Raw genomic sequence first — 6886 nt, 5'->3', positions numbered from 1 at the left:
CAATAAATTCCTATCTGGATATACCGTTCGTTATTATCGAACAATCGTAATATCAGCCTAAAAAAATTTACTTATCAGCCAATGGTCAAACCATTCGCCGACAGTCGCAGGTAGTCCTAAATAAACAACATCAGCTGATGATGACAGTCTGAGGTTTTAGTAGGTTTATCTGTCAAACCTCTATCTGTCAAAAGTGTGGTCAATTTATTTCCATCACTATTGACCGATACTTACGTCACTGGAATGACAAAAGCTTTGCGCATAGAAAGTGCATCGTCTGACGTTGCTTTTAAGGTGATGGATCACAGAATAAAATGCGCCCCCCCCCCCCCTCTGTCGGTACTGCAGAACTCGAAACGAGTTATTGTAAAGTAACGACAGATGTCGCGGCACTCGTCTGCCATCAGGTTTTAAGGTTATGCACTGGGCGCATGTAAACAACTCGATGGATGACGTTTGCCAGGTGGGTGTGTGTGGTGCGTGACAGCACTCGCCTTGAAAGACGAATTATGTGCGCTATGCGCAAACGTAAAAGCATTATATAATATGAGTAGATCCATTGGATTTCGCCAAATTTCTCGGGAGGGGTCTTTCGATTTTGCTAAAACTTCCGTACTTTAAAGTACCTTAAAAACTATCCCCAAATACCAAATTTTAACTCTCTATGTGCTCAAAGTCACGAGAACGAGCCTTATAAACATTAAAAAATGACCATTTTTAAGATGATGGTTCACAAAAACTTTACGTTCAAGTCAAATAATACTGGTTCCATTTCCTTTGGTATACCATCTAGATTGTAGAAAAACGTGGTCCAGTCGTCCAGATCAAGAGGCCTTTCATTGTGATCACGTTAAATGAATTGAAAATTTTAACAAAATGACCATTTTCGAATTGATGCAACATGCTGCTTTCTAGCTTAATTGACTTCTAATACGGCTCATTTTTTTCGTTTTTTATACCTTCCAAGCGAGTCATGCCGAAAATTTGGACTGCGTAAAGAAGCCTAGAGAGATATCATTCCAAAGTTGGTCTTTTTCGAAATTTTACGAAAAATCGCTAACTTTGCCCATGCACCACGGATTTCTATCAACTCCGAATTTTACAAAAATTTTGGTGCTAGTAGTTCTTTATATCTAAAACGACCCGTTTCGAGGAATTTTTTGGCCCGAACTTCCATCACTCTTTGCAGCCTGCCGAAGATCACACAACTCCGAGTGCTTTGACATTGAAAAATGTATGATGCAGTGTTTCTAATTTTTTTTGCGGCTGTTTTACGAAGTTTTTAGTATAGCTGTATAGAATCGAACATATATTTACCATATAAACAGCAGTATATTTTTTTAAAAATGGAATCATAATCATGTTCGTAATCCGATGTACTTGGCAACTTTTGTATTTATTTGAAAACGTTTTCTTTCTTGAATGAAAAGTCTTACAACCATTGATTTGCATGATTTTACAGGTTACTGCTCAAAAAACATAAATGTACTTGTCTCTAGTTTTTTACAGTATTCATGCTGGTGATGTCAGGTTTAAAACATTCTTCAAGTAACATTCTTCAAGTAATGTTACTTGAAGCTTCCTTCACGCACACCCAAACTGCGATAAAAACCTATTTCTCGTGAATTAATCTGACTTAATAATTATAGATGTTTATACTGTAACGAAACGCTCTTGCCGACCTGGCCTGAACGCCGCCACACGTCGGTTCGAGCAACCTAGATAACAAGGAGCAGGTATGAATGAAACGCGGACGCTGTGTTCTTTTTAGTAAAAAATAAAATAATCAATTTTATTCAATTATTTGACCGAATTTAGACAACGAGATTTTGCGCTTTGGTTCTAAAACAATTTTGTGTTTTTTGTTTTAAACTGTCTTGCTTTGTTTAATCGGATCTGGCGAGAAAAAGACCCGAAAGACCCGAAAACGTTGCAATTTCTCTGTCTGAGAAAATTTCAATTTTAGAATTTCAATTGTACAAAAATAGTAATTAAAAAAAAACAATTTTAAATTTAATTGTCGCGTTTGTTCTAATCTTTCGATACGCCTTCAACTTAAAAAACTTTCTATATGCTCGATTTTAAAATCAAATAAATCCAAGAGTATTTTTCGCTTTTACAATTCTTATTTCTGTTTTTTATTCGATATAAATTCTAGTACTATCTATCGCCTCTTGGATGATTATTTTCTAAATGGGTCTAGATCTCCCATCCTGGACCACTTCGGACAATATTTTTCAAATGAGAATTTAATTTTTAATAATTGGATGAATTTTAATCCCCCTCGAACAATAAGAAAGAGAAAAAAATGAAATGGTAGGATGTAGACCGCGGGCTATGGGATCGAAACGTCGTCGAATCTTTCCGAGAGTCCAAGCATCTACAGGGTAGAGGTAACCTCGCATCCACGTGTTATGGGATCGAGACGTCACCGAATTGATCCGAGAACTCCGTGCAACGGAAAGCCGGAAATTTTTAAGGTTAGGTGCGGACCCTGGATTATGGGATCGAGACGTCACCGAGTCGCTCCGAGAATCCAGGCATCCAAGGAAATAGGCAATTCACCGTCCACGGGCTATGGGATCGAGACGTCACCGAATCGATCCGAGAGTCCGCGCAACGGGAACCCCAAAAATTTTGAGGATAGGTTTATTATTGTTGAGGCTGATGTCGGGGTGTACTGAGAGAGGTCCGAGTAAATTCTTTAGCCAGGGAGAACTGTCTGACGAATGAGTCGCGCAGCGCTTCTTATACCCAGTTCCCCACCATAAAATTCTCGAGCGTCGAGAATCTCCGTTTTCGATCGATTCTGCGCACCTTTCCGTAACGCCTTCTCTGATTGGCCCGTTGCCATGATTCACGCTCGCCCGTTGATTGAGCGGGCTAACATACGATGTGCGGACTACCGCTTTTCATGTTTTTCAGCTTATTGCGATTTTCAACAACAAAAACTTCAATTTGATCAGTTATTATTTAATTTCTTCTTTGATTTGGCATTGTTACTTTGTTTAATATGATTCGAATAATTACAATCGCTAAAAGTCACGTACGCATCCTATAGCCCATTAACGCTCTCCCCGCGCATGCGTCGTAGACGCTTTTTACATTTTTCATTATTAATTTATTTTTGTTACATTGATAGGACTTCTGATCATTTTTCTTTAATTCGTATTATTTTTGCGATCATTTTGATCGTATTTACGCATCCACGCGACCTAAAATAATAAAATGCGAAAAAAAAAAATTTTTGTAGTAATGCAGCGCGGCGTAGTTCAGAGCGGTGTCGGTTGCCCCACTTGGGCCCATGCATACCGGCCTAAGATAGCCGCCACCTGTCAACAACGACGAGCGTGGTCGCCGCGATGTTTTGTCCGCGATCTAAAGATCGCGAAGTTTCGTTAGTTTCGACGGCTCGGGCTGCCGCGCGAGTGTATCGTTACAATACTACAAATAGAAATTTTTATACCTATTCTGAAAAAAACATTAAGAACTCCAGACTCTATATCATGTTGTGGAGCATTATTCAGGCATCACGTATCCATTATGTTCATTTTAAGGTTTATAGACTGCTGGGTCCTCGCTTGAAAAAGCGGTAATAAATATAGTATATTACACATCTAGGGAGGGTAAGTAGACTACTTCAAACTGCGGGCAGAATTGTCACCCGAGCCGAAGGCGAGGTTGAATTTTCGGTGCATGTGTGGTGAAAAATAATTTATATTGGTTATATGACAGAACGATTGTCGTCCATAAATCTCCATCGATTTTCATCGCTGGGTAGTTCAATGTGAATTGAATAACTCTCCAGCAGTGAAGACTGCTGGGTCCTCGCTTGAAAAAGCGGTAATAAATAAACAATTTATATTGTTTATATAACAAAAAGATTTTCGTTTCATAAATCTCTAACGATTTTCATAGTTGGTTAGTTCAATGTGAATTGAACTCTCCAGCAGTGAAGACTGCTGGGTTCTCGCTTGGAACGAATTTTTCAAGCGATTTTGAAGTTTGAAGTTTCTGAATTTGCAAAGAAAAAAAATTTCGAAAAACCCCTTCGTATTTTTTTAATGATTCCCAACACTTTTTGATCTACAAAATTCCATCATAAAATTGATATTGTCTGAGAAAAAAAATTATGAATCTTTTAGAGTTACACAATTTTTTGTTCCCGGAAAATAACAGTTTTATGATGAAATTTTGTAGAATAAAAAGTGTGGGGAATCATTCAAAAAAAACCAATTACTTTTTTGGCATTTTTTGCTGCTTTAAAACATTTGGAGAATTCCAAAATTTCAAAATAGCTCAAAAAATTCCGGAATAATGAACGCGTATTTTTTGGATGAATTTAAATACTTTTTGCCCCATCTGTTTTTATTGTGAAGTTAATAATTTTCGAGAAACAAGATTATGAACCCAGCAATATTCCGGCTGCCTTTCGTACCACTCCATCGCTGTCTCAAAAGCCTCGAACGCTTCACCGTGAGAAGGCTTGTCTGAGGCATTCGTACTCTCGTCGCTGTCATTATCCTTGGGATCAATATTTTCATCATGAAAAACTGAAGATACGATTTGATCGTCGGTTAGAATTTGATAACCCGGATCATCTGCGTCATCGTTGAGCCAATTTTCAGCGTCTTCGTGGTTACAATCTGTAAACCCCGGGATGGCGTTGAAGAGTTCGGTGAATTCATTCAAGCCACTTTCCTCGGCATTGGAATTTTGTTTTTCACTTTCTTCCGGTATTTCTTCTGAAGCTGGCCACAGTTTGTTCCACGCATTCTTCAAATTTTCCTCTGTTAGTGACGCCCACGCATCAGCTAACATATCGCAGCAGTGTTTCAAATTCATTGATTTCGCAAATGCAACACGCATCAGCTAACATATCGCAGCAGTGTTTCAAATTCATTGATTTCGCAAATGCAACGACACTGTCTTCGGTGCCTTCTTCAACCAGAAACAATCTTCTGAGGATTTGTTTCCTGTACAACCTTTGTCTGATTACGCGGTATAATCTCGGGTAAGTGAAATCTTCTTTTATTATCTTCCATACTTTTTTCGCGCCTACATGACCATACATTTTGTGTGTTTCAGGTACGAGACGGTGAAGGATTTCTCGCGGCAAAACTACTTTCCAGGAATCGGGATTTACTTTTTTCAATAAAATGTTGTTTTTAATCTGATATTTATAGTCTTGTTCATTTTGTATCCTCTCCCTAATTTCCCTGATCTTATCTTCTCTTTCTTGCCAAAGTCCTACCTGCCGAATCATCTGTTCTAATTCCTGCGACGGTTTGATTGCTAACATTGTGCTAATCACCAATTCTTTTCCTTTCCGCCCCCCCGCATCTGGTGGGTTTAATCGACTCAAAACATCCGCAACCACATTTCTACTTCCCGGGCAAAATTCAAATTCAATATCGTAATCTTGGATAGCGAGAATCCATCTAGTTAATCTCTCATTTAACAATTGACAATTTTTTAAGAAAGTAATGGCTCGATGGTCAGTAATGACGTTAATTTTTGCTCCGAGCAAATAAGTTCTGAATTTTTTCAAAGACCAGATAATCGCGAGCAATTCTTTTTCTGTTGTGGTGTAAGCTAATTCGGGACCCTTGAGCGTACGGCTCGCAAACATTATTACTCTTAAATCGTTATTTTCGTCTTTTTGAGCCAGGGTGCCCCCCAAAGCATAGCTACTCGCATCAGTTTGCAAAATAAATTCTCTTTTTGGATCAGGATGCGTTAGAAGCACGTTATCAACAAATAAATCTTTAATTTTTTGAAAAGCGATTTTTTCTTCTTCCCCCCATCGCCATTTTGTCTCTTTTTTCAGCAATTTTAAAAGTGGAATAGTTTCTTCGGCATGTTTTTTCGTGAATTTAGTATAGTAATTAATTAACCCCAAGAAACCCCTTAACTGTTTTAGATTTCTGGGTGGCGGAAACTCATGAATTGCTTGTATTTTTTCTGGTTGTGGCTTTATGCCCTTAGTTGTCAAAATGTGCCCTAGAAATTCTACCTCTTGCCTGAAAAATTTTGCCTTTTTCAATTTTATTCTCATTCCGTGTTGCTGTAATCTCTCTAAAAGCTCATCTAAGTGTGCCATGTGTTCATCGAAATTCGAGGAAATACACAAAAGGTCATCGACAAAATTTATTACGTGATCCCCTAGACCATGAAGTATTATATCAAGAGCTCGCAATAATGCGGCGGTACTTGTTTTTAGCCCAAATGGCGTTACTTTGAATTCGTAGACTTTTCCCCTGTATCTAAATGCCGTGTACTTCATCGAATCTGGATGGAGTGGAATCTGCCAAAAACTATTTGTTAAATCTAGAGTGGTCATTACTTTCGCCGAATGGCATTTCTGAAAAATTTCTTCCATGTTTGGAACTGATTCGTGGTCATTTGCCATTACCTGATTTAATTTTCGCGCGTCTAAACAAAGTCTAACTGAGCCATCCTTCTTTATAACAGGAATTATTGGATTTATCCAGGGACTATTCGATCTTTGTATTATTCCGTAATCTAACAATTTCTCTATCTCCCTGTCTACTTTTTCCCTATGCATTAGAGGTACCTCATAAGCGTGTGCAACGATCGGCATATCCGTCGTAATGTCTAATCGATGTTCGTAAACCGAAATTCTTCCTGTGGTCTTACGAAAAACTTCCTTCCTATTCCATATTACTCGTTTGTGAATTTCTTTTTCCTTTTCCGAAAGTTTAGTCTGTCCCACAATTTCATCTATTTCTTCAAAAGTTATTTCCTCACTGTTTCTATCATCAAAAATCAAATTTTGCACTGGCACAAAAGTTTCTTTAATATTTTCTTTTTCAACACCTTTTCCTTGCTCTGGCTCAAAAATGTTTTCTTCAATTTCATAAAA

Source organism: Venturia canescens, chromosome 8 (assembly GCF_019457755.1).
Source record: "Venturia canescens isolate UGA chromosome 8, ASM1945775v1, whole genome shotgun sequence".
NCBI classification, from domain to species: domain Eukaryota; kingdom Metazoa; phylum Arthropoda; class Insecta; order Hymenoptera; family Ichneumonidae; genus Venturia; species Venturia canescens.
Note: the sequence above shows the minus strand (reverse complement) of the source record.